The sequence below is a fragment of the Fukomys damarensis genome, unplaced genomic scaffold, assembly GCF_012274545.1.
Source record: "Fukomys damarensis isolate Sample0158 unplaced genomic scaffold, DMR_v1.0_HiC HiC_scaffold_5, whole genome shotgun sequence".
NCBI classification, from domain to species: domain Eukaryota; kingdom Metazoa; phylum Chordata; class Mammalia; order Rodentia; family Bathyergidae; genus Fukomys; species Fukomys damarensis.
Genome location: NW_022900917.1, coordinates 13784286 through 13790285, shown reverse-complemented (window position 1 = coordinate 13790285; position 6000 = coordinate 13784286). Strand labels below are relative to the sequence as shown.

Genomic DNA, 6000 nt, shown 5'->3' with positions numbered 1-6000 from the left:
GTCGGATGGCACTGCAGATCCTCCGGAATCCTCAGAGCATGAAGAATATACATTCACTTTTTCTAGAAAGCTTTTCAGTGGTTCATCCACTTAAGATAACTGTGTCCCCTTTGGGATCTCTCCCTAGTTCCTTTCCTGGCTTGCAGGCTGATCGAGGTTAAATCCCAGAATATTCATACATTTATTCATATAAATATTTCAGTTGCTAATCCTGATATGGAAGAGAATATAGACTGAAGGTATTGCAAGACTCCATTTTAACGAACCGGCTGAAGTCAGAGACCACGTAGAAGCGTCAGACATCATGGAATGCTGGAACACCCTTCTGAAGGCACACAGTTTCAGAGGTAAAACTTTGAACAAATGGGGTACTACAGTTTTGGATAAAATATATATATATATTTTAAGTCAGAAGACTCGACAATTCTCAGGGAGGTCCTAGGCCCAGGAACAAAGGAACTAAAGTAGGAGTGGCCTTACATGCTACCTTCTCAAGAACTCCCTGGGACACTGTGCTTCCTGTCCTCACCACTTTGCATTTGCATATTTGGAAATCTTGTTCTCCAAAGAAGGCTAACTCTTGACAGGGGACACAGCAAGCTTCCCACTGAACAGCAGTTGTCATCTGCCATCAGTGCCCTTTGGATTTTTGTGTCCAGGAAGCTGCAAGCAAGAGTCATTATCATGGCTGAGGTGAACAACTCTGGCCAAGAGTGGGTAAAGCACACTTTTATACCACGAGACAAGAAGCAGTCTGTGTGGAGCTCAGGTGTACTTGTGTGCTTCCTGGCACTTCCTTATTCCACTGACCCAGGAATGGATAAGTACCGCAGTGCTTTTTGGTTTTTTAAATTAATTGATTTTATTAGTACATTTAAGGTATACACTGTAATGACACTCATCATTGGACATTTGCACCTTTACATAATCCATCTTGGTTCTTATTTTTTCCCCATTCTCCTGCCCTCCCTTCAACCCTTCCACCCCTCCCTGTCTACAAAGATTTTGTTTCCAGTTTTTCTTTTTCTCGTGTTAATTCCATTCCCATCTTTCTTTTCCCCTACCTTATCCCTTCCATTTCCCCTTCCCCTTTGCACCATTTCTTCCTATTTCACATTATCTATTATACCTTTTAGTCCTTATTTACACTTTCAGTTTCTCATACTAGAGAAACTATTTGGTATTTACACATATGCATCCTACTTATTTCACTTAAGAGTATCACCTCAATGTGCATCCATTTAGTTATAAATGTCTCTAGTTTCTCATTCTCTGTGGCTGAGTAGTACTCCATTTTATAAAAAAAAAAAACACATTTTCTTTTTTTTTTCTCATTGAGTTTATTGGTACTTTTTAAGTATACAGTACAGTTACATTTATTATTGGGATCCTGAAAAAAAAACACATTTTCTTTATCCAGTCTCCCACTGATGGGCAATTGGGCCACTTCCAAGTTTTAGCAATTGCGAATTGTGCTGCTATGAACATGGATGTACATTTATCACTGTGGTATGATTCTTTTAATTCTTTGGGAAAGATACCTAGCAGGGGAATAGCTGGGTCAAATGGAATCTCTAATCCTGGTTCTGTGAGGTTTCTCCATACTGATTTCCACAGTGGCTGCACCAGTCTGCACTCCCACCAGCAGTGGAGCAGGCTTCCTCTTTCCCCACAGCCCCGCCAGCATTTGCTATTGGTTGATTTCTTGATAGCAGCCATTCTTTCTGGAGTGAGATGGAATCTCAGGGTTGTTTTCATTTGCATCTCTCGAATGACCAGTGATGTTGAACATTTTTTCATACGTTTATTTGCTATTTATACTTCTTTGTCTGAGAAATGTCTGTTCATTTCAGATGTCCATTTTTCAATTGGGTCTTTAAATTTGGGAGGTCTGATTTATTTAAAGTTCTTTATATATTCTAGATATATTCTAAATAGATACATTCTAGATATATTCTAGACCTTTGTCTGAGGAAGAGCTGGTGAGAAGTGTTTCCCACATTGTGGGTTCATCCTTCCCGCTTGCTGTGCAGAAACTTTCTAATAAGAAGACCCATATCTCTCACATGCACTAAACTAAGATCGAAATGGTTTAAAGATCTAAATATTAAAACAGAAACATTAAACCATCTGGAAGAGAGGTTAGGTAGAACTCTTGAAGGCATTGGTGTGGGAAAAGATTTTGTGAACAAAACCTCAGTTGCCTGTGAACTAGCTCAAACCGTTGACGAGTACAGCAATGTTTGTTGCGTACTTGCAACCCTCACGATGGAAGCCTTCGGTCCTCTCCAGACCTTTTGAGATAATAAAATCATGGGAGATTTAGAATGGCAAGTGGATGGGGAGAATGAATGCCGGTTGTGGCTCTGTGATAAAAACCAGTAATGGGTCTCCAGCTCATGCCACAACCTCCTTTTTTTAAAATTTTATTTGCAGGAGAGAGTCCCAAAGGCACTGTGGAGGGGCTGATCTCTGGACTATCACGGAGGAGTGGCCCTGTACCTCCAGAGTGGGGGACTTCACTGCCGAGATCTGCACAGGAAATGTGCTTAAATGATGGGCCCCGCTGCTCTTCTCCGATTCCTCTCCCAGCGCCTGTGCACCGCTTCCTGATGGCTGCTCCTATGACAGGCTTTCTGAGGCGGGCTCACTCTAATCAGACGCAGGACAACTCATACGGGTGACATTAAAATATTGATGTATGGATAAATACACACACATGCAAGAGAATGAAAAAGGTTTCTGTTATTATTTTAAATAAGATTTTTATAGTAAAAATCTCAGGAATGTCATAATTAAAAATTGGCAGAAGACATGACAATTCAGATATAAAAATACATGGAATATTTCATTTTCTCATAATTAAAAAAGGAACAGAATTCTCATATTTAAAAAAGAAGAATGCAATGGAATCTCTTATGATGAAAGAAATTAGCAGCGAAGTATTGCTGGGTGTGGTGTGCCCGCCTACAAGTCCAGTCACTCCGGAGGCTGAGACAGGAGGATTGCAAATTTGAGATCAGCCTGGGCAATTTAGAGAGACCCAGTTTCAAGAACTTGGTTCAATCCCACAAACAAGTAAATAACTCTCCCCAAAAGAAAGGAAAGCAAAATAATAATTATTTTCCTACTTTTCAGATTTGCAAAAATTGGTTGAGTTAACCCAGTGCTGGAGAGGATATTGGGATGTGGCTGACCTCATGAAACCACTTTGGGAATATTGTTAAAAAGTTGGGGGAGGGAGATTTCTATTATTTACCCAAATTTTCAACCACATTTCCTTTGACCCAGGAATCCTCTGAGTTAAGAAATTTTCATAGTTACATAAATACAAAGATATTGATCTATATCATTGTTTATAACTGTATTAGTGAGGATTAACAATGAATTCTTACTATGTTTCAAACACTGTTCTAAACACTTTATATGCATTCGTGCATTTAATCCCACATCCCCTAGTATAGGTAATTTGTGTTTCACTTTACAGTGAAGAATATAAACCACAGACAGACTCACTTCTCTAAGTCGCTCTCCATTGGTGAGTGGTACAAATGGAACTAAGCAGATTCCCTGGTTCTAAGGTTCATACTATTGACCATCATGCACGTGACAGTACTTCCTAATACATCGAGGCACTGATTCGTAATTGTTTAGCCAGAACTAGAACGCAGTTCTAAGAACTGAAAAATCTTACCAAATTCTACATTTGTTAGGAAATCTTGAACTGTCTGAATTTATATGGCAGTAAAACTTGAAGCAAACGGATGTGAAGCTATAGGTAGTATTTAGTCTAATTAATGGAATCAGGGTTTCACTGCAGAAATATTAATATGTTTGATTGCATGTGATGTGCCAAGGCTGCTGAGGATCTTTTTACTATGTGGACTATGCTGTGCATTTGGATGGATAAAATCAATATTGATGGCAAATTGGGTGAGAGGCGAGGAAGGGGCTTAAAGAAGAACTCATGTAAGCTTATATGGATGACTGAGCCATTCTTAGAAACAGAGAAGATTACAATGGGATGCCTTTGGAGGAAGAAGGAGTGCAGTTTGATGTACCTTTGAGACATCAGCTGAAGTATCACGTAGGCAGTTGGATAGATTGATATGGAAGTCAAGTACAGCTCTCTGCAGAAGAATAAAGTCTTTATTTCAGAAATAGGACATGTGAAATTCTCCTGAAATATCAAATAAGGAAGGACTTGATTTATCCACTTGTAGCTTACAGATAATTTCAGTAAAAGCTATTTCATTGTAATATACTAATATTCTTTAGAGTGCTATTGGTAGATTCTTGGACCAAAGAGAGAGTCTTAGAAAGGAAATTTAAATTTAAAAATATAAATGATGCCTTCAAGAAATTTGTCCCTTATGGGCAGAGAGGAAAAATGGTAGTGGGTGGACTCAGTGAGGCTGGAGAGACTATGGAGGGTTGGCCATACTTAGGAGTAACGTGGACAAAGCATGATAAGTCCGTACGTTTTCTGAGAAAATAGAGTGGGGCAGAATCTGAAATTCTAGTGAAGGGCTTAGCTTAAACCAGAAAAAAAACACTTGTTATGGGAGAGAAGTGAGAGAGCATGTGTTCACATTCCTGTACATGGGTCTCAATGTTTTCCTCAGATCGTTTCTCATCTGCTGTGTCATGGGTATGGAGTGCACTTGGAAGTTTCACTGGACAAGAGATTTGCGATGACTCTGCTCACTGTGGCATATCATTAAAAAGATCTCAGGACATTGCCATACAGGTATGAGAATCTCTTGAGAGTTAGCAGCTTATTTTGCTACTAAAGCACAGCACCTTCTCCAGCACGACTTTCGCCTAGCCAGGGTACAGGATTTAGAAGTAATCCCTGTTCCTTCAGGAGATCTATCCTTGTTTCATTAAAGACTCTTGGCTGCTGGCTTCAGTAAACTTGTAGTTGCCCATTTCTGAGTAATTATTTAACAAAATTTGTAAAATGAAAGTTACAGTGTAGAGTTTATATTTCTATATTCTTTTGTTTTGAGGCAGGTTCTTGCTATCTAGTCCAGGCTGGCCTTGAACTCATTATCCTCTTGCCTCCAAGTTCTGAGGGCATGATTATAAACCTTGATCTTAGAGTCAGGCAGCCTTGACCCCTAGCTGGGCAGTTACTTGAATGAGTATTTTTGGGCTTTTTAGTTCAGTATTCCTACTGCCTAAAATGGGTTAGTTTATGGAAAACAGTTCAAGAAAGTGCTCAAAAGATGTACCCTGCGCAGGGGCTCCAGAATAGCAAAGGAAAGCACTGATACACCAGGCAGACTGGCTTCAGAGTCTAGGCTTTTAAATGTCATGTTCAGAGAACCTAAATGTTAGGTGCAATTTTTAAAATTTATGAATACCATCTAAAGAAGTATGACTTTTGAAGTATGCATTCATTTTTTGTTTGTTCACTAAAAGTCAATAAAGAACAAGTACCTTATAAAACATGCTCTTCAAAGACTGTCCTTGGGTGATATAGTGGATTTACATTTTTATATTATGCTACATCCAGATCCCATGCAACACGGTGGCATTTATATTCCAGTACATGTGATTGTATCATACAAAGCAGAATCTCTTAGGAGAGCAAAGTGGTCATTCAAATAAGGAAAAATCGGTACACAAGAGACATATAAGTGTTTTGTATTTTTCAAGATAAAATGATTTTAAAATCAAAGTTTTAAGGCTTTAAACCCAAATCTGTAAAATGCTGTCATATTTTCATTTCAGTTATGCTGTTTCTCTGTTAGACAAAAGGATAGCAGAATATAGTTATCCCTGTGGAGTTATCCCTAAATCCCTGTAGTGTACGTTAGAAATAATAATGATTAATAATTAAAGAATTAAGCAAAAAGAAACATGGTTCTTTTTGTGCTGAAATTGAGGTCTACTCAAAAGTGAAAATATCTAAAAATTACCAAAAATCACTTCTAGAATAATAACAAAGCTATCAGACAGGATAAATGTCCTCTAAACTTTTTTTGTCTTATG

At 38.5% G+C, this 6000-nt stretch overlaps 1 long non-coding RNA gene across 1 annotated transcript in view; it reads left to right on the top strand.

The window, feature by feature from the left end:
• Positions 1-209: 209 nt before the first annotated feature.
• The window catches only part of LOC104859055, a 30905-nt gene continuing 25114 nt past the window's right edge, over positions 210-6000 (top strand). The window contains exons 1-3 of the long non-coding RNA XR_004515511.1: positions 210-347; positions 2437-2680; positions 4626-4750. This is a non-coding gene — a long non-coding RNA (uncharacterized LOC104859055). The remainder of the gene's footprint in view (positions 348-2436; positions 2681-4625; positions 4751-6000) is intronic.